Source organism: Lathamus discolor, chromosome 9 (genome assembly GCF_037157495.1).
Source record: "Lathamus discolor isolate bLatDis1 chromosome 9, bLatDis1.hap1, whole genome shotgun sequence".
Classification (NCBI taxonomy): Eukaryota; Metazoa; Chordata; class Aves; order Psittaciformes; family Psittacidae; genus Lathamus; species Lathamus discolor.
Window position 1 is genome coordinate 5,849,803 of NC_088892.1, and position 15,891 is coordinate 5,865,693.

General features: G+C 45.2%; 1 protein-coding gene across 2 annotated transcripts in view; it reads right to left on the reverse strand.

Annotated features, from left to right (window-relative positions):
• ACSL4 (acyl-CoA synthetase long chain family member 4) overlaps positions 1-15,430 on the reverse strand; it is a 29,541-nt gene extending 14,111 nt beyond the window's left edge. The window contains exons 1-2 of one of the 2 annotated variants that reach the window (XM_065689976.1): positions 15,324-15,430; positions 13,887-13,966 (exon numbers count right to left, since the gene is read on the reverse strand). The gene's annotated coding sequence lies outside the window, so the exon portion shown is untranslated. Of the gene's footprint in view, positions 1-13,886; positions 13,967-14,782; positions 14,881-15,323 lie in introns of those variants that run through there. The other variant, XM_065689977.1, reaches the window with a different exon arrangement.
• Between the last annotated feature and the right edge of the window lie 461 nt (positions 15,431-15,891).

The window sequence follows — 15,891 nt, forward strand, 5'->3', positions numbered from 1 at the left end:
ATTTATTGCAACTTTAGAAACAGTTTTTCATAGTGTTAGGGAAGTCCTGTGGTGAGAGAGATGCCATTAGAGCCGGCAGTGTTCCACCCGCTGACAGGGCAGTGTCCTGCTCTGTGAAGAAAACGTGGGTGTGCAAAACAAGAAGTCGCTTCGTTTAAAAACGCCACCGGAGGAAGTCCCGGCTCCCCTGCAGACGGGCGCCTGCCAGCTTTAGATGGAGACACAGTTCTGGCTTTAGCGTAAGTGCTGAGGGCTGGCTCCTTTCAGGAAGTTCTGAAATCTTCCAAAACAATGCAGTATGAATAAGGAGCAGCTATTTCCGGAAGTTTTCCAGCATTCAGGCAGATCTGAACGTTTTGGAAACCACAGTAAGCGTTCATAACCTGTGAGTGGAAAGGTGGTGCTACACCGTGAAAACAACCCGTGAGGTGACCTAAGTACACAGGTTATTAGTTACAGTCAGTTTTTGGAAGGGAGTTTAATCGGTACCTAGTAGTCCTGGATTGGTTCCAGCGCTGGCACTGAAAGAGGCCAGGATTTCAAACAGAAATGAGAAACAGACAGAAAAATCCCCTTGCCAGGAAGAGGCAGCAAGTTCAAACACAGTAAGCGCGTACCGTCAGGCTCTCCGCACGTTTTGATCTTCCAGATTTACAGAGATGAGAAGCCTGTGACTAAACGGCAGTAAGAGTCAGAAGAATCTTGTGGCTAACTGCAGCTCTTTTGGGGCTGGACACACCGAAAAAAGAAAAACTAAGGGAAATGATTCAGTTCTTGCATCACGTCAGTGCATTTGAGAAAACAAACTCTGTCATTCCTAATGCAAGTTACTCATGGGAGAAAAGAAAGGACACGAGGTCCGGGGTTTGTTCCTTTCCACAGGCAGATTTCTACGTATTTTCCTCTTACACAAAGAGCAGTGAAAACTCCAGAGGTAAATCTGATCAAACACCAGCAGGTTTCAGAAGTACTTCTGGGCTCTACCCATGCAATAGCAGCTCAAAGCCTGAGCTTTACTATGTCTGTACAGCTTAAATACTATGTCCCAGCAATCAGGGAGAGGGGCAAGTCACATACAGTGGATGCTGATAGAAATCAAGGATTCCTGTTTAAATATATATATATATATTCTATGCAAAATAGCAAACCCACAAGTAGGAAATCTTGTTTCTCTTATTGCTGCTTAAGAAGTAGTTAATGCAATGTTTTACTTAGATACTAAGCAGAGATCAGATTTAGTTCTGCTCTCAATAAAAAGACCATTGTTGTCCTTTGTATTCTCTACTTCTGTTTAAATACCTCAGAACATATATACACTTAATGTAAGTCAGGGGAAAGAGAATGCATTTGTGTCAGGTGTCATACACCTATTGCTGCAACAGCTTGCAGTGGAAACCGGACCAGCCAGGCTTAGCCAGGATTTCTCAATGATCTAACAGACTGGTGTGAAACTTTCTCTCCTGCACCATAAGGGCAAGCAAATATTTGATGAAAGGTTAAGAGCTGTTTGTGTGCCCTAAAGGCAGAAAACGTAAAAGACCAAGGCGAGATTCCGCAAGTGAAAGCTGCCCAGCGAGCACACACTGACCTGGGAAGGGATTTCCTCTAGATCCACCTCTGTTACTTTTGCCTCAGTGAATTCTACCCCAGATCTCCACTGTAAGTACTTGAGGCTCGTTCACTCCAACGCTCCCTCTCTCACAAGCCTGTACTCAAGCTGTGCTGGTTATGCTGTAATCTGATTAAAAGCCTAAAGCACACAAGGTTTCAAGTCAATCCAATTTATGCTGAGTATTGTGAGTGGTAGCAACCACTGTAACTAACAGCAAATTCAGCTGCTCCAACACTTCTGTGGTAAGAGAAGTAAGGGAGCAGCATCCTTTTGTTTCATTGGCATTTTAGCTCATGAACACGGTAAGGAGGTGGCTTGGACAGAGTGTTTCAGAGGAGGGGAGAACAGGAGAAAATCTGCAACTGAAAAATACTGATATTACCTCAAAACTCCAACAGCTACCAAATACACTTGAGCCAAAGGGCACAAAAAGGAAAATGCATCTTCTATGTACTTCTAATAAAGAAGTGTTTCAGCCTGATCCCCTCAATACATACCCCAGTCTCATCATGCGGTATGGCAAATGTTACCCTTACCCCCACGTCTCAACAGCAGAGATAGCGACTGTACTGCTTCCACCCAGCTTTGTGAAACAAGCCCATGAGAAGGCAGCAGCGTGGTGAAGGACAGATTTTAGAGGCTGTGTGGTCGTGGAAGGTCTCCAGCAAAAGCTGAGTAAACAGTCAAATAGGAATTTATCATCCTCCCACAGGTAATAAAGGTGGACCAAGTGACTAGTTGTGTGCTCAGCTACACAACCATTCTGCAGTGGAGAGGCTGGGCCCTGACGGCCCAAGGACCAAGATTTATGTTCTCATCCTCTTTTAATTTTCTGCTTTTTCCTCAGCAGTAAATTGCTTTGCAAAAATACCAAAGTAGCAGTCTCTCCTAAGGCTGCGGAATTACACAGCGGAGAAGATCAAATCAGTCTGAGACCTACAAAGCCCTATTTGCCCCCTCTTCCGTAAGGTTCTTCTTGCCTGCAAGCACTGAAAGGGTTACTTCTTTCAGGTAACTTCTGAAAATATGCCCCCATTTCACTGCATTCAGCAATGAATGGATCATCTAGAAGACTTCCGTCTCCGAATTGGAACACGTCTGATATAAAGCAGGAATTCAAAGCTGGTTTCTCAACAGAAGCTGTTTTCTTAGCACAGAAGTTAGGAACTCTCTTTTCTGTGCATTTTCACAAGTACATAACTGATGTACAGTGTTTTACAGTCTTCCAAGTCAGATGTTTCTGTAATATTACTGAGCACATGATGGGGGTACTGCAGCTACACAAGTTACCTGCTAAGATGCTTCCCTGGGTCTTGTAAGCATTCATTTTTATCTGTTTTCAACTTACTGGCAGTAGAACCTTGGGTGATGTGGTCTAGTGTGAGGCGTCCCTGCCCATGGCAGGGGGTTGGAACTGGATGAGCTTAAGGTCCTTTCCGACCCAAACCCTTCTATGATTAGGAACATATGCATGGACAACAGGCTGTTTAACAATTAGGGTTCTCGTCTCCCCTCTTATGTTATTATCCATGGCTTATGATAATCATTTCAACAACATCCTTTCACAGCATCAGGGAATTAGGACATTGCGTGCTTTTTGTTTTGCAAGTAAAGATGGGTTATAGGAAATAATCTCCCTGGGTGAAAGTTTTTCAGACTTTATCCAGAGACACTGTATTTATGCTTGTGCCTGTTGGATGCAACTGCTTCACTGATGCCTGGAGTGCATGCATTCAAGTCCAGACTCTGATCAAGCCATGGTATTCAGGTTGGAAAATGTTAATGATGTTCCACTCGTCAAAGCAAAAAACTTCATTAATGACGTTACCCTGGCTGCACAGATTAAACATCAATGCTTGTTTCCTGGCCTTAAGTCTGTTATGTTACCAAACATCTGGACAGCACGACCAAGGAGGAACTGTGTGTGCTTTTGTGATGATGCATGAGAAATACTGAAAAGTAAAATGGTGTTCCCAATATAAAATGAAATCGTAACATGAATTCTTACTGCATAAGAACAAAAGTGAGGAGAAGGCAAACACTGAATAATGCCTTTTAAAACAGGATTCAGCTGACAGATTCATCTGAGCAAAGCTCAGTAACATGAGCACAGGACAGCCAGTCATTAAAAGCTACTTCCTTTATTTATAGATTTCCTGAAATCTGGCAACATTGCTCTGTAATAACCTTTAGTGAAAGGAGCAACTCAAACAGTAAAATGTTAAAGTGCATGAGCACAGGTCCAGTCCAGCAAGCAAACATGCCGCGTAATCACAAAGATCATCATAATCCCTCTTAATGCTCTATTGAGAAAGTCCAGTAACATTAACCTCCCGTGCTCTATTGAAACCCAGACACAATAATGGACTACAGCAGCCTCTCCCTTTCCCTGTGGTTACGTACTGCTTTTTAAATGTCTTGCCAAACGCAACTCTTGTGTAATTTAACAGACCGTAGCTCTAAATACTATGCTCTGACTTCAGGAAACCTGACTGTGTCTTCAGCTTTCATTTTGATGAGAAATTCTGCCACCAGTTGTGTATTTACTGCTTTCAGAAACCTCCAGTCTCTCGTCGGGTGCATTCCGTTGCTTTCTTCTCAAGTATTGGGCATAGTTTAGGTAGTGAAATTCATTACATGCTTAAAGGGGGCAGGGGGAGAAGTAAATGTTCCTCCTGGTGCAGTGCATTAGCAGGGGTTTGCCTACCCAGAAGGGTCCTGTGGGCTGGGGAGGAGGCTTTCCCAAGGCCTTTCAGGCTTTTCGAAGCTCTGTGTGGTCAGTCAGCAGGAGGAGCACCACTGCTGGTAACACACATTCCCTGTCTGTTCTCCTTGGAGCTCCCATCCAAATGCAAATTCCTCCCTTCTTTGTGACTAAGCAAAAAGCACCGGGCTTTCTTGTTTGCCCTCTGGAGAAACTCTGTCCATGCAGATGTTCGGACAGACAGAACTGGGCGTGCTCTTAGCAAATACAAGAAAACTGTTCCCACCCATGGCCACTTGAGTTGGTGGCCCCTGAGGTTTCCAGCATGAGCCAGCTCTGGTTTTCATTTTCACTGCAGAACGAAAACAGTTTTGGAGTCAATAAAAATGAGGAGCATTGGGAGCAAGTGTATCCATGTTCTGCACAAGCACAGTCTGTCCCAGTGAGACAGTGAGGATGGCTTCTGTACGTTTAAGGAACTGAAATTTATTATGGTCTTAATGCAAGTCTGTTGCTTGCTTCGTGCTGACACTGTCCTATCACTAGATGCATTTCTAGATGTCTCTCATCTCTAGATCCACACTGGGATTTCCCAGATAGACTCTGCTAAGACAGGACTTCATCTTGCAACTTCATCCTGCAGCTTCATCCTGCAGCTTTACTTCCTGCTGCAACTCTAAACTTTTACTAGATTTACTAGATTATAACAGTTCTTGGACTTTACCTGCACTTCAAAGAGGTGGTGAGATGACCAAGAGAATTTCAGTACATTTTCTCCTATAAGGCAAAGTGCACATTGAAGTTTTAACAGCTCAGTCTTCGGAGCAGTGTAACACCACCAACAACGCAAAAGGAATTTGAACATAAGAATTTATACTGAGACGGGAGAACCAGGTAGAAAGCAGGCAGAAACTGGCACAATCCTTAAAGATGTTAACAAAATGGAGAAAAATAAAGGACCTCTGAGACAGTTTTGAACAGCCACGTTTTGAACTTTACCACCCACAGTACACACGCACGCACATTTATCACACTCAGTTGCAGGCACCGACATGCTGAAGGTGTACAGGCAGTTTCAGGCAGCTTTTGTTGTTCTTAGCCCAGAATACCCAAGGAGCTTCTGCAGAACACGGAGGACAGGACTGGGTCACAGCATCCCGTGCTCAAAGCCCACACTGGGAACAGAGAGAGCCCAGAGCAAGACCAGATCAAGGAGGTGTGTAACTGTGCAATCACGATCGTGCCTGATCCTCCCCTGGAGCTGAACGTGCCGGCACAGGACAGCCCTGCACCAACACAGCCAGTAGCTTTCTGAAAGGAATTTGTTCAAGCCCTGACGGCCCAGAGACATAAAAAAAGTGTGTGACCGTTCGCAGCAAGCCACAATGCTACAGCTCGAGGAGCAGGATGGCACAACTTGCTATTTAGGTAACCAGATCACCTTTAGTATGAATAAAGCATGAGTCACAGTAGCAGCTGCAGAAGAAGGAATCTGTATAGACTATACAGACAGTAAAGTGGCCTGAGATGTAACAAATTCTGAAGGAAGCATGAAGAGGAAACTGATGCTGTTGACCATTCAGCTTATGTTTAATAACTTTTCTGCTCTGAGAAAGGGACAGAAAATGACACTGTGTATCACACAGCAGTACTTGGTTAGTAATAAAAAAGATAGACATAATTTAATTTGTTCCCTTAAGAAATGGCAAACTTATAAAGCAAGAGGTAATATGGCACACATTTATTAAACCACTTTGAGGAACACCAATGAATTACTTAGAGAAACAGCCACCAGAAACTTTACCCACAGAAACCTTATCCTTATCTTACCCTTTCAGACAGTAAGGTCAGACACCCCCCTTTACATCTGCATCCAGTGTCTGGGCACAGATCACAACTCAGAAAGGTGGGGAAACAACAACATTTTCCAAACAGAAACTTTTTAAGTGGGTGTATGTTGTACCCGAGTAACTGCAGTGTTCTTACACTGGGGAATGGGGGGAGGAAGAGTACAGGCTGCTAACCATCCTCTGTCATCAGGTAACATGAGCTGAAAAGAACCTTCCACTTACTTCTGACCCTTCTGTGTATGAGATCATCATTCATCAAACCACCTTTGAGCATTCAGAGGTGCCACGCCGGGGCTGTCAGTACTTCATAAGCAGAATGCTATCTGTGATTTTCTAAGGCAAAATCTTGCCCTGATCCCTTTTCCAGCTCGCACCTTCTCACCCTGCAGCAAGCTTAGTTTCACCTTCCAGTTGTTCCTCTTCCCTGGGGTGATACATTTCATAATGAAAGCACTTTTGAACATGCTGTTCAAACAGAGGAGCTCATAAAAATGCAAAACTATTTGCATGCTTATGAAATAAACAGAATCCATATTTCATAATGAAAATTAAACACATCTATCTACCAAAAGCACAAAAACAAGGCTATCAAACTCAGTATTACATTATAGTGTGTATTTACACAGCGTCAGTCAGCTGTATACACAGCTGTCTTCATGGAAAGTAATGTGCAAAATGACAAACTAATGGGCTGCGAGGGACAGAACCTACTCCAGTCTCACTTCCCACTTCCGTGCCTCGTGCAGGATGACCACAGGCACCACGAACCAGAATCTCTTGCCTCTCTTTCATTTTTCCTTTCCATTGCTGTACCACTTTGTTGTTTGACGTTACCACTAGTTGCAGATTTACTGTCTCAACTCTTCTGTGTAACACACAAAGCTATGGAAAGTAGTGCTATAAAACTACCCCTTACTACATAGTATTGTCATTCTTTTAGCATGTATGTTTTCACTGTGCAAAAAAGCCCCCCAAAGCGCCATACTAAGAACAGAAAAGAGACTAGAGAGGTCAGAACTTAAAGCAACTTTTAAGATGTAACACAACTTGAGCAAATTTATTGTCATAAACATGATGCAGTGTAATGGAGGCTCCAATGAAGGAGTGAAAACAGTGCAACCGGACTGCTGGCTCTCTATCCTAGTCTTTAAGTTCAGGTTCATGGCAGCTAACTTGATGCAAACCTGGACTGCAGTGATCCCACTTTGTGCCCTTGGGCTGCAAAGCTTGCAGGCAGCCAATCAGCCTCTAAATTCAGCCAGTTGTCTGCCACAGGGCCCTACTCAGTCCCACAGGCACCAGTGCAAGGGAGGAAGCGGTCACCTCAGTTTAGTTCAGCGACACAAAACTACTTGCACCTCTATGTTGTAGCTTTGTAAGAACTTTAAACAAGCATAAAAGGGAGCTACCAGCATCAGAGCTGCTGCTGCTGACAGAAATAGCCTCCACCCATCTTCTGCTGTCCTGTCCCAGTCTGTCCCCTCCCTTTTGCCAGAAGCCAGTGAGTGAGCACTGACTGCAGCTTCTGCACGCTTGGTGTGTGCATGGAAGTGAGTGTTAGGAGAAAGGCACATGGAAGCTGCAGTGTGGTAACTAATGCACTTTATTGAAAGCCCAAAAAGAAGCCCCAAACCCTACTCCTAAACACCAAAAAGTCCTTTGAAAAATTCATTACAGATTTTATATATTCCAAAATACTTTAATACACACAATTTGTGATTTATTGAAGGTCAGGAGTTCATACTCTTCCTAACCCAGAGTGGCTGTGTGGCACAGGAAACAGCAGCTGGCTACTCAGTTGACAGTTTCAGCTATGAAACAAATGTCCTCATTTCATAAATCCCTGGCTTCTGCTATGAGCCAGCACACAGTGTGCAGTGATATGCAGCTTCCAGCTCCTCAGACTCAACTGGCACAGTTGAAGAAATGACATTTCATAAGCTACAGTTGAGCAGCTTCCAAGACAAAACACTTGTTGAGAATGACTCAGTGTGTGTTCTGCTTATCACATCCTTCAGGTAAGCTGAACTTAGTGAAGTCTTTTCAAAAGATGTACAGCTACTAGAGACAAAGAAACAAAGCATCTGACACACTGCTTGGGCCACATGAAGAGTTACAGTGATTCTGACCAGTTACACCAATTTGCTGTTCTACAGCAGGATACTTGCATCCTGTTACCAACAAGTATCACAATACAGGCTCTTTGTAATTGTACCACTAGTTTCACCCAGCCCTGCAAAGTCAACAGGACAAGGAGGGCTGCACTCATTTAAATGTGGACTCCTTCAGCTATATGTACCCCCTGCCACAAAACAGTGCAGAAGTGCAAACTGCAACATGCATGAAGTTACAGCAAATGTTTTGTAGTATCTGACTTGACAGACAGTGAATGCTCCTCATGCTTCACTGAATGTGAGGAAGTGACATTGCAAAGAGTTAGATACACACTCATTAACTGCAGTCTGATGTTTCTCTAACCACTTTCTTAGTAGACTTCTTGGTTCAAGTTGTGCAGGTGGCTGCTGGTGTACAGAAACGGACATAAAATTTACAAAACTCTTTGACATTTATTTAAAATACCAACTCAGCCTGTCCCCAGCTGAGCAATCACTGCATGCACACAAAACAGGAGGTTTTTATTTGGGGAAAGTTCTTGTTTTAGCAAATACTGTTGTTAATGAAGCTTGCTATTGATCCAAGTAAGCTGGAGGTAGCATAGCTTTAGCCTGCTCTTTAGAAGACCAGTGAGAGGTTGACGTTGGTTTCAGGCTCACCAGTACGTGTTATCCTGAACCAAGGAGTAAAGTCTGTATGTTAGAGCTGAGTGGCTAATATGAAAAATTCAATTACAGGAGTAAAGAGCCATGTCCAAGTGATGCTATGGAGAGCACAGACATGATCCAAGGAGGAACAGTGGGCTCTCTCCAGTGCCTACAGTAGGCTCAGGGCAGGAACTGCCTTGCACTAGGCCAGAGTCAGCCCCTCTAACTGTCTATAGCTGGGGCCCTTGGGGTCTACAGCCAGAAATGAGCATGTTGGAAAATAATCCCAGGAAAAGCTATCAGATGTAACAGTATGACAGTGCTTCTGTCTGTAAAAGCATCTGTGCAACTGAGGGAAAAGCTCAAACTTTGAAACGCTTTTGACCGTAAAGGAAAACTGAACACCAGTGTTACCTTTGTTCTCACTGTGAGATGTAACGAAGAAGTGCCTCAGGGCACACGTGTGCTCTGCACAAACCCTTCATTTGTTTTTTATTTCTTTTCCAAGCAACTGAATTGGGAAATACAAACCCAAACGTGCTCATAAACTCCTGACTGAGCAGAATCTCTTTGTGGTGCAACATACTTAATATTGTAATTTGTTCAGTTCTTCTCTGGGCTAATACTTTTATACTCTTTGTATAAGCAGGATTAGTGTAAACCCTGGCAGTGTTCGAGGCCAGGTTGAACGGGGCTTGGAGCAACCCACTCTAGTGGAAGGTGTCTCTGCTTGTGACAGGGGCTGGAATTGGATGAGCTTTAAGGTCCCTTCCAACCCAAACCAGGCTGTGATTCTTTGAAGCAAGGCCCTTAAAAAAGGCTAAGGGTCACTTACCAAGGAGGACAGTTATTCAGTTATTTTATGGGCCACTCTCCATTTCTGACGATGGAGCTGAGTAGATGGTGTGTAAGGGATGTAACAGTTGCAGAAGTGGGAAGGGTCTCATGAGCAGAGCACGGCTGAAAACACAACTCTTTGGGAATGGGAGGAAGTTAAGAAACGCGCAGCAGCGCATGCATGCCTGACACATTTGAGTTGCGTTGTTTAAAGGTCAAAAATTCCAGCATGGGAATGAAGGTGTTTGAGTGCTCAGTCCCTGCTAACCCCAACCACTGCAGCCCAGAGATGTGGAACCACACAGGGGTATGCAAGAGGCACCACTGCTCCCTGAGCCCTGCCTTGCACACGTGTGCTGGGGCTGCTGTGGAAGAGCAATGTTAAGAACCTCAGCTAAAGGGACTATCGCCACTGCAGTTCCTGTTCTAAAGTTACTCTGCAAACACACAAACAAGCAGTTTTATAAACCAGACCTCTACCTGTAGTAACTGTATTTGGAACAAAGTAACTGCACATACAGAGGAAAACCTCAGTTAAGACGTAGTTCAGAACATCTTGCATCTTGTACTGCGTACAACAGCAGTTTAGAAAATGCACAATAACCTTCCTTTCATGTTACCTGAATCTACTGTTGTGCGTCCGAGAATGTAAGTCGCATGTAAAGCGCCTAGCTAAGCAGAGCAAGGATAAGACTGTACTGATACCATTTTCCCTTTAAAATGGGCTGCACAGTGGCAAAAATAGTTAAAACCAAACATAAACCAGGTCTGCTGTACAGATCTAACAAGTGATTTTGCAAAACATAACCATTAGCTGTATGTTAAAATGTTTTTGCATGTTGGCCATGTTTATGCTCTTAACAAAAGCACAGTGGGGTAGGCTAAACATGCCATTAAGAGGCATTTTTACATGATAAATAATTCTTTAAAGAAATCCTCTGGGCATTTCTGTAACTGCCCTGGCATTACTCTCAATCTGTTTTTCTATAGTCAGGAGAGTTAAAACAAAACACCACTTCAGAGTTATTAAAATAATAACGTAAAAGTCTTTCATTAGTACAAATTTGAAGAGCACAAGTACTGGAATGTAACGTGCCATTTTAAGGTTGTCCTTGTCATGTCAACCCGTTTCTAGTCTCACGGGCATTCAAGCATACTTAGATATTTTTTAATTGATATATTTGTTAATATTCTAACTGCCATTACACTCCTATGCTATAAAATATTCCCCATTATCACTATGGAGATACAGGCATTTTCCCTGCACACCAACAGAAGCGATGAGCAAAAATCATGAGCTGAGCTGCAGCATCATCGCACAGTTTAAGGTAGAACGGATGCACTCACAGGTGTTCGGCTTCAGTTTCTGGCACTGCACAGCTGCTACTGGCAGAGCAATGAATGTATAATAAGAATTAAAAAGCAAATAAATCTTATTTAATAGGGAAGTTACAAACGTGCTTTTAGAAAAAGATGCTGAACTGATGAAGCAAGAACACACTCTTGCGAATCAATAGTCACATCCATATACACTCAAGGAAATCCTAGATCATTAGTTTTGTTCTCCCTGAACAACAGTGGTATTCAAGTATCATGGATTTAAGAGTCTTGGTTTTAAAGTGATAACCAAGGATCCACCTTGGATCAGTTTAAATCCAAGACTCTTAAATCTGATAATTGGTGGATCACTTTATCTCTGCCTTGGAGATAAAGATACCTCACCTTGAAGCCCAGTGAGCTCCCAGCTGCACAACATCCACTGATTTGGCATTAACTCTACTATGAAAAACACACAAAGTTTAAATACAGGAGGTGGGGAATAAAGGTATTTTCTCAGTATCTAAGATTCCTTACAAACCACTTCACTGCGGTGAAAAGTACTCTCTGATTTTAGTGCTAACTCCAAGTGCTTAGCAATACCTGAAGCAGAGAAGAAAGCAATTCCTCAGGTCCTCCACATTGCACAGCTATTAACCCGAAAGCAAAGCAAATACCTGACTTTTAGATGCAGTGGCATTAGCTCCAACTCGCAAACTTTAAAACACCCTCTCACCCACAACACAAACTGACATCCTGGTACGATGCTGGCTGAAGGCAAATACTTCCCACCCCTCCCAGCCCCACGTCCACAGTCACCTTTTCTTACTTGTTCTGCTCCTCCATTTCCCAAGGCAGCCTGTGCTATTTATTTCCTTGCTGAAAAATGGTTCAATGTGCCCTCTGCATTTTCTACTATATTTGGGATCATCTTAAAATGCAAAATAACTCCGCAGCCAGTTGTACCACCACGCCTCACTCACACACTCCTTGTATCTAACCTCTGCAGAAGATCAAGTTCAAGCCAGCGCCAAGTTTAGTCCTGACTCCAGAGCTACTATGAGCTATGGCAGCACAGCTCTGAAGTAGCATGGTAGCCCAAATAGTAGAAAGGCTTTCTATGCAGGGCAACAACAACAGGGTAAGGATTTGCCACCCCCACAACTCATTCCTAACCTGTGCATCACGCACTGTTGGGTAAATAATGCTGTGCACATTTGGCACAAGATTAAAGCAATACCTTGATTACACGTACACTTTATATGAATATTAGGTAAGAACTGATAGCTGTAAGAAGTGGGGCAATGAAAGCAGACTTGCTGTCGCTTAAGTTGTGTCCAGTTACTTCTGCTGCTCTTGGCCCAGTGGCTCAATGTGAATCATACCAGGTACCTACTGCAAAACCAAAACTGAAACCACTGAATCTCCCAGGCAGCTCTGGCAGCTGGCCAGAGCTCTTCCTCTTTGCAAGCACAAGCCTTATTCCACACACTGTCTTTTAGTTCACATCCATATAAAGCAAGTGAAAGCTCTCACAGCTCCAGCACATCCAGGATTGAGGCAAGGTTCTCCCCATCCACCACCCAGACCACAAACACCCACCTGTGATAAGGGCCTTGGTGCTGGCAGGCTTCATGCCCACCACAGATCATTACAGGAACCTGCCACACCACTTTCAGTGTGTGCTTTACTTTCAGTGCAATTACTCTGTGAGCAAGCAGCCACAGAAGAAATAACCAGTGCTGCGTTCAGCTTTCCTTTTTACCTGCCCATCTACAGAGTTCTAGATCTGGAGCAAACACACAGTTACTGGAGTGGCAGATGATGGGCAATCCTGATTTCCCTCACCCACCCTCAGCCAAAAAACCCAAGGAGACAAAAAGCAATAGCAAAGTATTAATAATTCCAGAGGAGACATACTTTCTTAAGCTTTCCCTTCTGTATGGGTATTCTGTTCCACTAAGCACCTTCCAACTGGTAATTGTCAGAGAGCAATCCCAGTTACAGGGAGAAGAGAAGCTAACTGTGAAATGATAACGAACACCAAGGCAGTCACTCTTTAGCTGCTGTAGAATGCAGGAGAATTAATCAGCCAACTTTTGAGATGTGCCTTCCACAAGCATGGAAGGTATTGCACCATCTAAATAACAACCCCCTCCAGGAACAAATGGAACAAAACTACATTTTCTCAGGAAATTGCTTCCCTCTTTCAATGAAACTTCCTTCTCCCCTGAGAATAAATGTCCTGAAGCCCAGTGACCACAGCACGCTTGGTTGCATATACAATGAGGATTTCCCTTAATAATCAACTCTTTTTAGCTTAAGCAATTCCTTATTCAGAACTGTTTTCTTACAAACAAGCACTCATTTGTCATGTTAACTACCAATTCTATTTATTAATCATTAACTTCAATAGATTTTGCATGTTTACCTGGCTCAGGCTACTGTTTACTATTTCATTTGGGTATTACCTTTATTTATTCAATGTAATAGGCTGCATCTGTTTTACTGCATATGTATCTTAATACCGCTTGGGATATATTTGTATCCAAGGCCTTGCCTTGGTGGCTTGTTTGAGAATGGTTTCTATAGTCTTGTAAAGGTGCTGAAGCAAGGCAGTGTCACCCGCTGAACACCAGTAATTTATTATGCTGAAATTCTATAGCTGCTGGTAAAGGTCAGATTATTCAATGAGCAGGCGATGGGTAACACAGTGTATGTTACAGACAGCATTCAGGTAACCCATGAGTAAAATCTGCATGAGATGCAAGGCCCCGAATAATAACACATCATGAAAACCTTACCAGAGCAGGGCTCTTGGGGGGTGGCAGCCGTCTTGCCTGTTGCAAGGTAATGCAGCTCTGTAGTTTATGACGACAGGGAACTGGCAAATACAAAGAAATGAGAGGTGAGTGAAAAAACAGGTATCTCCTAAAAATAACTTCTATGGGGAGATATTTAAGGCTTCTGTAAAACTGTATTAAAAACACAAACTTGGTATCCACCAGTGACGAGCAGAAGAAAACCAGAGCTAAACCTAACAACCTTTCTGTAACTGGAACGTTGCTAATTCTGCCTCTCGTTTGGGAGCAAAGATGGGGTTTGGGATTTATTTGTTTAAAATACAAGATGTTCATGTCTTGCAAAAATAAAATATAGCCATGTCTTTAATCACTGCAGCTGGTCTGAGACGACAGATCTCAGATTCAAAAGGTAGAACAGATAAAAAGATGATTGTAATTCCTATTTGTAGCTTCATTTGCTAGTTTTTGCACCTCAGATGTGCAAGGCTATAAATGCGAGTTTGTATATGGCAGCAAATGACAAAGCATGTTGTACTGCATTCATATCTGTATGCTACAGCAGTCCAAGATGAAACGGGAAACAAGGAAGGTCAGATGTTATCTTTAACCTGACTATCTTTTATAGCCACCGGGGACTACAGTTGCCCATTCACCTTATGGGTAACAACCCTTAATTTACACTCAATTTCTCTGTAACCTCTCTTTATCGAGCGTCCTCATTGGCAAAAAAAGAAATCGAGTTTGACACAATTCTGTCAGGGAGAAACGGGGCACATACACCCGCTTTTCTGATAAGCCTCAAAATAGCCCTGCTGAACAAGGGCATGTTAGAACGCCGCAAGGCGAAGCTCTCCTGAGGGGAGCATCACAGCGCCATCAACCAGCCCCTTGCTTGCCTTCTCCAGGTGCTCTCCTGATGCGAGGCCGCGAAGCGTGCGCCGCGCTCCGCAGTGAATCACATCGCGCTACATCAGCATCAGCCCATACCCGAGCCCGGCCCCCTCCGCCGCTCCTCGGGGGGGCTCTGGGCAGGCCACGGCGCTGCCGGGGCGCCGCGCTCCCGGGCGGCGGCGGCGGCCGGGCGGGCCCGGGGGCAGGCGGGGAGCGGCCCACGGAGGCAGCCCCGGGGAGGCGCCCCGCGCTCCCAGCACCTGCTCCCGGGCAACCGGCGGTGCCAGCCCCGCCCACGGCCAGCGGCGCTCCCCTCCCGGTGCCGGGCCCGCGGCGGCGGCAGCCGGGGAGAGCCCTGACCCCACGGAACCTCCCGTGCTGCCCTCAGCTGACCCGGGGGGCTGCGGCCGCGCCCCACCCCCGGCGGGGGCGGAGGATGGCGGGGGGAGCGCCGGCCCCGCGCCCGCAGGTGCTGCCCGGGGCAACGCCGGAACCGCCTCGCTCCGTCCCGCCCCCCGCCGCCCTCCCGGCCGTTACCGCGCTCACCCAGCCCGGCGCGGCGCGGCCCGGCCGCACGTCCCGGCGCTGCCGGCGGAGAACGCAGCCCGCGGCGGGCCCGGCTGCTAAAATGGCTGAGGCGCGGGGGGAGCGGGGCGGGGCCAGCCCCCGCCACCGGCCAATCCCCGCCGCCGCCCCTCTGACGGACATGGGGAGGGGGCGGGCCCGAACGTGTCTGTGTGTGTGTGTGTGTGTGTGTGTGTGTGTGTGTGTGTCTGTGTCTGTGTGTGTGTGTGTGTGTGTGTGTGTCTGTGTCTGTGTGTCTGTGTCTGTGTGTCTGTGTGTGTGTGTGTGTGTGTGTGTGTGTGTGTGTGTGTCTGTGTCTGTGTGTCTGTGTCTGTGTGTCTGTGTCTGTGTGTCTGTGTGTGTGTGTGTGTGTGTGTGTGTGTGTGTGTGTGTCTGTGTCTGTGTGTCTGTGTCTGTGTGTCTGTGTCTGTGTGTCTGTGTCTGTGTGTCTGTGTGTCTGTGTGTGTGTGTGTGTGTGTGTCTGTGTCTGTGTGTGTGTGTGTGTGTGTGTCTGTGTCTGTGTGTCTGTGTGTCTGTGTCTGTGTGTCTG